Raw genomic sequence first — 11,095 nt, forward strand, 5'->3', positions numbered from 1 at the left:
ACACAAAATGACTTAAAAAAGACACAAAATGACAAAAAAAGACACAAAATGACCGAAAAAAGACACAAAATGACAAAAAAGACACAAAAAGACACAAAATGACTAAAAAAAAGACACCAAAAGACACAAAATGACTAAAAAAAGACACAAAATGACTTAAAAAAGACACAAAATGACAAAAAAAGACACAAAATGACCGAAAAAAGACACAAAATGACAAAAAAGACACAAAAAGACACAAAATGACTAAAAAAAAGACACAAAAAGACACAAAATGACTAAAAAAAGACACAAAATGACTAAAAAAAAAGACACCAAAAGACTTTGAAAAATAATGTACATTTCAGAATTATACAAGTAGGCCTTTTTCAGGGAACAAGAAATGGGTTAACAACTTAACTCTATGGAGTCTTGGGCTATTTTGTCCATTTTTGAATTCTTTTCATGTCTTTGTAAGTCATTTTGTGTCTTTTTTTAGTCATTTTGTGTCTTTTTTTGGTCATTTTGTGTCTTTTTTTAGTCATTTTGTGTCTTTTTTGTCATTTTGTGTCTTTCTTTGGTCATTTTGTGTCTTTTGGTGTCTTTTTTTTAGGAATTTTGTGTCTTTTTTGTCATTTTGTGTCTTTTTTTGTCATTTTGTTGTTGTTTTTTGTCATTTTGTGTCTTTTTTTAGTCATTTTGTGTCTTTTTTTTTAGTAATTTTGTGTCTTTTTGTGTCTTTTTTGTCATTTTGTGTCTTTTTTTGTCATTTTGTTGTTGTTTTTTGTCATTTTGTGTCTTTTTTTAGTCATTTTGTGTCTTTTTTTAGTCATTTTGTGTCTTTTTTTAGTCATTTTGTGTCATTTTGTGTCTTTTTTGTCATTTTGTGTCTTTTTTGTCATTTTGTGTCTTTCTTTGGTCATTTTGTGTCTTTTGGTGTCTTTTTTTTTAGTCATTTTGTGTCTTTTTGTGTCTTTTTTAAGTCATTTTGTGTCTTTTTTAAGTCATTTTGTGTCTTTTTTTTGTAATTTTGTGTCTTTTTTTAGTCATTTTGTGTCTTTTTTGTCATTTTGTGTCTTTTGGTGTCTTTTTTTTAGTAATTCTGTGTCTTTTTTGTCATTTTGTGTCTTTCTTTGGTCATTTTGTGTCTTTTGGTGTCTTTTTTAAGTCATTTGTCACTTGTGTTCAGTATCTTGACTCAACTTCACCCCTTTTGCTGCAGAACAGCAGATACCGAAGGTCGTTCACATCACATATTCCAGATGAGGGCGTGAGTAGCATGTAGGAGCATGCGGGTGTCTGCCTCCTCATGGGAACATGACAACTCCATCACAACTTTACATTACATTACATGTCATTTAACAGACGCTTTTGTCCAAAGCGACTTAACCTGATGATACTGGACATAGACCACAGGAATCAAGTAAGTACAGAACTTAAAGAGCTAGCTGTCATTGCTAAGGAGTGCTATATGTTAAAGAAGAAAAGAAGAAGAGAAAAAAGAAGCAAATTTTTTTTAAATTTTGCACTTCAATTTGAAGGAACGGACAGTGAGGGACAGGGAGAGGAAGCACAGAGAGGAAAAAGGATCCCTTAATGTAGTGGTGAGATCTGAAGGAGAAGGGGGAGGAAGGAAAATAGACCCACTAAAAATCACAAAAATAATCAGAGCTCCAGTAGGAGAAGCTGAGTATGCTAAGGTATTAGCAGACGGACACTTGCTAACTGGGTGTAACACAGAAACTCAAGTTGAAAAGGCTCAGAAATGGAGAGTGAAGGTTAGAAAGACAGTGAGAGTTGGTGAGCAGAGGAATATCTGATGTAAAGGAGTGATAACAGGGCTTCCCCTTGGAATCAGCAGGAAAGAGCTGAACAGAGAAATAACAGTTAGAGAGGCCAAAAGAACGACAAGAGGAGTCAGAGACAGTAGTGGTAAACATATCCCAGGAGAACTATATAGTGGATTTGTAAAATATAATGTGAGAGTTTGTTCCAAAGCCAGCGAGGTGCTCCAGTGTCAGGATGGACATGTAGCTGAACACAGGAAAGGTAACAGAAGGTGTTCAAGGTGTGGAGGAGAACAGGAAGATGGAACATGTGGAACAGGTGTGAAACCAAAATGTTGCAGCTGTGGAGGAGAACATAGTGTGGCGTACTGGGGTCATGAAGAGAGAAACAACAATAAATAATAAATAATAAAAGTGAATGAAAAAGAATCGTATGCTGAAGCTGCCAGGAGAGCGAGACAGAGAGTTTTAACCCTCTATGGTATGCTTTATGAAAAAATGTTTAGAGAGTCTTTTTTTGTCTTGAAATAGACCAAATAAACATAATCTGAAGATTTAGGGGTTTGTTGCCCGGAGGCAACATTGTACCATACGGTGCACAAGTGAAAAAGAAAGCTTGTAAAATTAATTTTAACATTATTTATTTCATAAACATGTGTAGACGATTCAGTAGCTTCAACAGGGAACAATACATAACATTTTAAATTTAGAAACATTATAAAAGGAACTTTTTTAACTGAATGTTGCCTGAACCAACAACCCATTGAAATGAATGTCTTGAACAGTCTAAGTTTATGAAACTATCTAAAACGAAGGTTTTCTCACCTATGAGCAGGAATTTTTTTTTTTCAAGATGGAAAAGGGCCAGGAAATGACGGTTTGAGTGATTTTTTTGTGGCACAAAATGGCAAAGCTGTTTCCTTTGAAAAAAAGTCTGCAAAATAGTGTTTCAATATGGCCGCCTGGAGGTCATGTGACAAATTAAAGCATTGCTATTGGTTCCACATACTCTTCCCTCTTTTTTAAAGCATCGCATCAATCAAAAACATGCATTGTATAAATTTGACAGGCTTAAAATGGATATGTTGCCTGAGAGCAACACCGTACCATAGAGGGTTAATGGCAAGCAACAGAATAGAGAGAAACAAGAGGAGATTAGAACTGGACATGAAACTGAAAAGAAAATGTTGGAGGTGAAAAAGAGTTTGGTGACATTTATAGCAGATAACAGCAGATGTTCCATCTAAAACAGAAAGAATCCAGATTAGAGTCAAAGCAGCAGTTCATCATCTGGATATTGTTGGAATCATTTGAATATTATACTTGTTGAAAATGAAAAGTTCCTGTCTTCCTCTTCTTCTCTTCTTCCTCTTTGTGATTCTTCTCCAACAGTCATCACAGGTCACTATGCCTCATTCACTGAACCTGACTGTAATAAATATCTCTGTGCATTTATATTAATCAGACAATATGATTTGATACAATGATTATGTTTGTGTGTTAATTTTGGTTTAGAAACTTTGACTACATATATTTCATTGTCTGTTTCATATTTTTTAGACTTTTAGAAGAGACAGTTAAAATCCTTTGACTCTGTAGACGTGATATCTTTGTGAGACAATAACAAGACAGAATGTTTTTTGACATTTTTTGGCATGACGTGCCGCTGTATTGATTAAAACTGGCGAATCAGCGATCAAGAAGGCGGGACTTCCTGGAGGAAATCGACCAGCATGTTTTAACAAATGTTAGTATTTTAATGTGTTCAGGGAGAGAGTCGTGGTTCAGACTTCACCAACTGAAACACGTCTGTTTGTATCAGGGACATGAGTTAATGTTGAACCCGGAGAATCTCTGTAAAATGCACATTTTTTGACGTATTGTAATAAAACTTTGTTAAACTGAGAACTTGGACGTCTCCAGCTCTTCATTTCCCATCAACGATCTGAGCAGAGAAATGGTGAGGTTTGTTCTGTTGGTGACAGATTATCAGTTTTCAAGGTTTCCTCATGCAATTTTTCTATCACTATGAGAGGGACGAGATCAATCAATCAATCAAACTTTATTTATATAGCGCTTTTCATACATAAAAATGCAACACAAAGTGCTTTACAAAAAATAAGAAAAAACAAACAATAAAAATGACAAAACCCACCCCTCCCTCCCCCACATACACATCTGTAAGTATACATACACAAACATGCACACACGCATTTAGTCATGCACTGAGATGGGAAGAGATGAGTCAAGAATCATCATTACTGGGTCGTATTAATAATAATAATGATAATCCTCCAGTGGAATGCAACGGTCAGGAGTTAAAGCAATGTATATATAGTCAACAGGAAACACCAGAGGTATTGGTTAAACCGAAGCTAGACTTTATTATGAAGGGAAACGTATCAGTCAGAAGAGACAGGAGCAGGATTCCATACAGGTTATTGATACTGGAGCTGAGATGGAGAGTATTATAACAGAAATATGGGTAAAAAAAGAGGAAGATGGTGATAATAAACTTTTATAACCCATGTAAACAACTGGACATTAAGAAACTGGAAGAAATGGCAGATAAGAGCAGGAAACACAGTGTGGTGCAGAGATTTAATGCTCATACACTCAAAACAATTATTAAGCCAAAAACGTGGACTTTATGTAATTTAATTACATGTAAATTTTCCATGTAATTTCATTACATACGTTGAATGTAAAAGGTCAAATGAAATGCAATGTTTTTCTTTCATTAAAAAGTAATATAGATAAATTAAATAACGTTAATGCAATTTTCTACATAAACTTAATGCGTAAATTTACTTAAAATGTACGTATACTTTTACATAAACCTTATGAGTTCATTCAATATTACATATAAAGTTAAAGAGACTCATAAAGTCCATACGAAGTAAAGCATATTAAGATCATAACTCATATAAAAAACCTTCCTTACTTACTACTAATCAGCAATAATTCTGAGTTTATTGAGGGAAAACTCTTAGTTAATGTCTTACTGGTTGTATAATAAGGCCATGCAGAATAAGACATTAATAACTACTGAATAATGACTCATTAAGAGACAATATGTTACTTATTTACATGCTAATAAGCAACTAATTAATGGTGAATATGTGTTCCCTAAACAGTAATCTGTTGCCCATATTTGGTGCTTAATGTTAATAAAGAAACTTTTTCATAACTGCTTGCGTATGAGATGCTTGAATAAACTCATAAGGTTTATGTAAAGTATACTTAAACTTTAAGTAAATTTACACATTAAATTTATGTAGAAATTTGCATTAACGTTATTTAATTTATTTATGTTACACAGTAAATTCCGCAGTGTTAAAGTAACACTTAAAGAGTTGAATTTAACACTATTTCCGAGTGTATATGGTCCCACTCTGAATTGTGTTGAATTGACTCTTTCCATAGTGTTTAGAATTTCAGAGTTAAATTAACTCTAAATAGAGTAAAAATGTAACACTCGCTTACACTGGATAGTGTTTATGAAATGTTACACCAAAGGTTAAACAACACTGAAGAGTGTAAATATTACTCTTAATTTACTATTTTGTAGTGTCAACTTAGACCAAAAAAAGCACCATTAAGTAAGTAAAAATCACAAGTTTCCACAAAATAATGCATTTAAAAACTTTAATAGCAGCTCTCAACTATGTCAGGCAAAAATTCAGGAGACAGAAACACAAAATGAGCCTGAAACAGTTTATCAAAGGCACCAAGAGAAGAGGTCGACCTGCAAGGTATGGCGTTCTTGTCCAGGATGATGAAGAACTGGTGGGTTGCAGTCTTCTGAACTCCAACAGCCAGGAGATGTTGCTGAGCTCTGGTGGTGATGGATGTTTGTTCCAGTCTGCGGAGACAATCACATGAAGATATGATCACAGTTAGACAGTTGTGATACATAAAACCAAGACAGAAGGAACATAAAAACTAAATACCACTTAAGTTAGACATATTCACCAACTAGTTGCTTATTAGAATACACGTTAGCAGCATGTTGGCTGGCAGTACTCATTATAAAGCACTTTATTAATGCCTTATTGTGCATGACCATATTCTACAACTATTAGGCAATTATATAAGATTTGTCCCTCAATAACCTCCAATAATACAAACCTTCTTAAAGACCACAAGATGCTTCTCTGCTTGGTGCTGAAACCTTTCCTGGTCTCTCTCGGCCCTGAGCAGAGGGTGGAATCAGGTGGAGCAGCAGTAAAACCGGTGAAAGGTCTCCGTCCCAACCTGTAACAACAACCACATGATCAATCTCAACACACTTCAGTTATGCAGGCTGTCAACACAAGTCAGTGCTCTGCAATGGCAGCAGCATTTATATTAAAAAAGAAAAGAAAAAAGAAACCATAAAGGAAAGTTTTACATCATCACTAGCAGTTAGCCAGTTCAAACCATAGCTCCAACACTTTAGTTCTCTTGAAGTTTTGTTCAATATACTGCGTACATAAAGTCCACTTACATTTATCACTGATCCAGCTTACAGTATTATGCTAATATGTAAATGTTTAGACATGATGATAATATGTTCCACGTATATGAGAGCAATAGAACAAGAACAAGAACAATCAGCTTACCAACATCAGCTTCAGTGCCATCCTCAGGAGGATCCGCTGCCAGCAAGACTTCTTCAAGCTCACTAGTGGATGGAAGCTTTCTGCGTTGTTGGATGATCTTTCTCTTGAACATGACCGGCCACCTCTCCAGAAGCTTGATGGAGGTTTCCTCTCCAGAAGCTGGAGGTTTCCTCTCCAGAAGCTTGCTGGAGGTTTCCTCTCCAGAAGCTGGAGGTTTCCTCTCCAGAAGCTTGCTGGAGGTTTCCTCTCCAGAAGCTTGCTGGAGGTTTCCTCTCCAGAAGCTGGAGGTTTCCTCTCCAGAAGCTTGAGGTTTCCTCTCCAGAAGCTTGATGGAGGTTTCCTCTCCAGAAGCTTGCTGGAGGTTTCCTCTCCAGAAGCTTGCTGGAGGTTTCCTCTCCAGAAGCTTGATGGAGGTTTCCTCTCCAGAAGCTTGCTGGAGGTTTCCTCTCCAGAAGCTTGATGGAGGTTTCCTCTCCAGAAGCTTGATGGAGGTTTCCTCTCCAGAAGCTTGAGGTTTCCTCTCCAGAAGCTTGCTGGAGGTTTCCTCTCCAGAAGCTTGCTGGAGGTTTCCTCTCCAGAAGCTTGCTGGAGGTTTCCTCTCCAGAAGCTTGCTGGAGGTTTCCTCTCCAGAAGCTTGATGGAGGTTTCCTCTCCAGAAGCTTGCTGGAGGTTTCCTCTCCAGAAGCTTGCTGGAGGTTTCCTCTCCAGAAGCTTGCTGGAGGTTTCCTCTCCAGAAGCTTGCTGGAGGTTTCCTCTCCAGAAGCTTGAGGTTTCCTCTCCAGAAGCTGGCTGGAGGTTTCCTCTCCAGAAGCTGGCTGGAGGTTTCCTCTCCAGAAGCTTGATGGAGGTTTCCTCTCCAGAAGCTTGCTGGAGGTTTCCTCTCCAGAAGCTTGATGGAGGTTTCCTCTCCAGAAGCTTGATGGAGGTTTCCTCTCCAGAAGCTTGAGGTTTCCTCTCCAGAAGCTTGCTGGAGGTTTCCTCTCCAGAAGCTTGATGGAGGTTTCCTCTCCAGAAGCTTGCTGGAGGTTTCCTCTCCAGAAGCTTGCTGGAGGTTTCCTCTCCAGAAGCTTGCTGGAGGTTTCCTCTCCAGAAGCTTGATGGAGGTTTCCTCTCCAGAAGCTTGCTGGAGGTTTCCTCTCCAGAAGCTTGCTGGAGGTTTCCTCTCCAGAAGCTTGCTGGAGGTTTCCTCTCCAGAAGCTTGAGGTTTCCTCTCCAGAAGCTGGCTGGAGGTTTCCTCTCCAGAAGCTGGCTGGAGGTTTCCTCTCCAGAAGCTTGATGGAGGTTTCCTCTCCAGAAGCTTGCTGGAGGTTTCCTCTCCAGAAGCTTGATGGAGGTTTCCTCTCCAGAAGCTTGATGGAGGTTTCCTCTCCAGAAGCTTGAGGTTTCCTCTCCAGAAGCTTGCTGGAGGTTTCCTCTCCAGAAGCTTGATGGAGGTTTCCTCTCCAGAAGCTTGATGGAGGTTTCCTCTCCAGAAGCTTGCTGGAGGTTTCCTCTCCAGAAGCTTGATGGAGGTTTCCTCTCCAGAAGCTTGCTGGAGGTTTCCTCTCCAGAAGCTTGCTGGAGGTTTCCTCTCCAGAAGCTTGCTGGAGGTTTCCTCTCCAGAAGCTTGCTGGAGGTTTCCTCTCCAGAAGCTTGAGGTTTCCTCTCCAGAAGCTGGCTGGAGGTTTCCTCTCCAGAAGCTTGCTGGAGGTTTCCTCTCCAGAAGCTTGCTGGAGGTTTCCTCTCCAGAAGCTTGCTGGAGGTTTCCTCTCCAGAAGCTTGATGGAGGTTTCCTCTCCAGAAGCTTGCTGGAGGTTTCCTCTCCAGAAGCTTGAGGTTTCCTCTCCAGAAGCTTGCTGGAGGTTTCCTCTCCAGAAGCTTGCTGGAGGTTTCCTCTCCAGAAGCTTGAGGTTTCCTCTCCAGAAGCTGGCTGGAGGTTTCCTCTCCAGAAGCTTGCTGGAGGTTTCCTCTCCAGAAGCTTGCTGGAGGTTTCCTCTCCAGAAGCTTGCTGGAGGTTTCCTCTCCAGAAGCTTGCTGGAGGTTTCCTCTCCAGAAGCTTGCTGGAGGTTTCCTCTCCAGAAGCTTGCTGGAGGTTTCCTCTCCAGAAGCTTGATGGAGGTTTCCTCTCCAGAAGCTTGCTGGAGGTTTCCTCTCCAGAAGCTTGCTGGAGGTTTCCTCTCCAGAAGCTTGCTGGAGGTTTCCTCTCCAGAAGCTTGCTGGAGGTTTCCTCTCCAGAAGCTTGAGGTTTCCTCTCCAGAAGCTGGCTGGAGGTTTCCTCTCCAGAAGCTGGCTGGAGGTTTCCTCTCCAGAAGCTTGATGGAGGTTTCCTCTCCAGAAGCTTGCTGGAGGTTTCCTCTCCAGAAGCTTGATGGAGGTTTCCTCTCCAGAAGCTTGATGGAGGTTTCCTCTCCGGAAGCTTGAGGTTTCCTCTCCAGAAGCTTGCTGGAGGTTTCCTCTCCAGAAGCTTGATGGAGGTTTCCTCTCCAGAAGCTTGATGGAGGTTTCCTCTCCAGAAGCTTGAGGTTTCCTCTCCAGAAGCTTGCTGGAGGTTTCCTCTCCAGAAGCTTGCTGGAGGTTTCCTCTCCAGAAGCTTGCTGGAGGTTTCCTCTCCAGAAGCTTGAGGTTTCCTCTCCAGAAGCTGGCTGGAGGTTTCCTCTCCAGAAGCTTGCTGGAGGTTTCCTCTCCAGAAGCTTGCTGGAGGTTTCCTCTCCAGAAGCTGGCTGGAGGTTTCCTCTCCAGAAGCTTGAGGTTTCCTCTCCAGAAGCTTGCTGGAGGTTTCCTCTCCAGAAGCTTGAGGTTTCCTCTCCAGAAGCTGGCTGGAGGTTTCCTCTCCAGAAGCTTGCTGGAGGTTTCCTCTCCAGAAGCTTGCTGGAGGTTTCCTCTCCAGAAGCTTGATGGAGGTTTCCTCTCCAGAAGCTGGAGGTTTCCTCTCCAGAAGCTTGCTGGAGGTTTCCTCTCCAGAAGCTGGAGGTTTCCTCTCCAGAAGCTTGATGGAGGTTTCCTCTCCAGAAGCCTGCTGGAGGTTTCCTCTCCAGAAGCTTGATGGAGGTTTCCTCTCCAGAAGCTGGAGGTTTCCTCTCCAGAAGCTTGCTGGAGGTTTCCTCTCCAGAAGCTTGCTGGAGGTTTCCTCTCCAGAAGCTTGATGGAGGTTTCCTCTCCAGAAGCTTGCTGGAGGTTTCCTCTCCAAACATCAGAATGAGATCCTGTTCAACCTGGGGTGGGGTGGTGATGGGTGACAATTTCAATTATCTGACAGGCAACCAAAGTTAAAGGGTGATAGTTTCTGGAGTTTTACTGCACGCAACTGTCATAATATTTTAAAAATAATGATAGATAATTACCAAGCCTTTGATGTCTTTAGAAGGTGGACAGTGGGACAGTATGTTGCTGGCCTGCTGGGGGTCAAGGACCATGTTGTGGCGATACACAAACGTCAGTTTCATTTTCTTCTTGACAGCGTCCTCATCAGCTGAGTGTTTCATCAACTAGATTGCCTCGTTGCACTGATCTTCAGTCACTGGAACAAACAGTTGGACCTCCAGACTCGTTTTCACCAGATCCTTTGGCTGATTCTACATCACATGGGGAGAGTATTGTAAATAAAAACTTTGAAAGAGTTACTCTACCCAAAAGCATAACCTTAATTGATGACTAGACTGTGATGAAACATATCAGTGCTGGTGTTAATATTGACATTTTTCCTTCACAATTTATGATTATTACTATTATTTTGTATGTTGGAAATGGCTCAAAATGTCTAGTGTTTTGAATCACGCTAAAATTTGCCACGTCAGCCTGGAGACAAAGTCAGAGGAACTGAAGGGTGTAGTTAGACTTTAAGAAAAATATTGTATAATTTTACTAAAAAACATTATGTGCAACAAATGCAATAACTGATTGGGCGACTGTTTTGTTCCATACATTTTTCCAGTATTACCTCCAAATGACGACCGCCTGTCTTCAGCACCATCACCATCATAATAGTGCTCCTGGAGGATGAAAGGAACAAAAAAAGACTTTCATTAATTACATTTAAAAGTGAAAACAACAGGTTCTGATAGGATTCAATTTTTTTCATTACAACATTACTACAACCATTACTGTGTTAACTCACATAACCGTTCTTAGAGAGCGGGTCACTGAGGTAGGGGAGTAAGGTCACTGTTCCTCTGGCGTGCTTTTCTTTCACCTGCCTGGTGGGGATGTACTGGGTGGGGATGTACTGGTGGGGATGTACTGGTTGGGGATGTACTGGGTGGGGATGTACTGGGTGGGGATGTACTGGTGGGGATGTACTGGGTGGGGATGTACTGGTTGGGGATGTACTGGTTGGGGATGTACTGGGTGGGGATGTACTGGGTGGGGATGTACTGTTGGGGATGTACTGGGTGGGGATGTACTGGTGGGGATGTACTGGGTGGGGATGTACAGGGTGGGGATGTACTGGTTGGGGATGTACTGGGTGGGGATGTACTGGGTGGGGATGTACTGGTTGGGGATGTACTGGGTGGGGATGTACTGGGTGGGGATGTACTGGTTGGGGATGTACTGGGTGGGGATGTACTGGGTGGGGATGTACTGGTTGGGGATGTACTGGGTGGGGATGAAGCTTGAGGTTTCCTCTCCAGAAGCTTGCTGGAGGTTTCCTCTCCAGAAGCTTGATGGAGGTTTCCTCTCCAGAAGCTTGAGGTTTCCTCTCCAGAAGCTTGCTGGAGGTTTCCTCTCCAGAAGCTTGATGGAGGTTTC

At 41.2% G+C, this 11,095-nt stretch overlaps 1 long non-coding RNA gene across 1 annotated transcript; it reads right to left on the bottom strand.

Moving 5' to 3' along the window:
• Positions 1 to 5,165: 5,165 nt before the first annotated feature.
• LOC131984277 (uncharacterized) lies at positions 5,166 to 6,487 on the bottom strand. Its single transcript, XR_009395557.1, has 3 exons — positions 6,371 to 6,487; positions 5,898 to 6,023; positions 5,166 to 5,631 (listed from the first exon to the last, which is right to left on the bottom strand). It is a non-coding gene; the product is annotated as an uncharacterized LOC131984277 (long non-coding RNA).
• Between the last annotated feature and the right edge of the window lie 4,608 nt (positions 6,488 to 11,095).

The sequence above is a fragment of the Centropristis striata genome, chromosome 14 (genome assembly GCF_030273125.1).
Source record: "Centropristis striata isolate RG_2023a ecotype Rhode Island chromosome 14, C.striata_1.0, whole genome shotgun sequence".
NCBI classification, from domain to species: Eukaryota; Metazoa; Chordata; class Actinopteri; order Perciformes; family Serranidae; genus Centropristis; species Centropristis striata.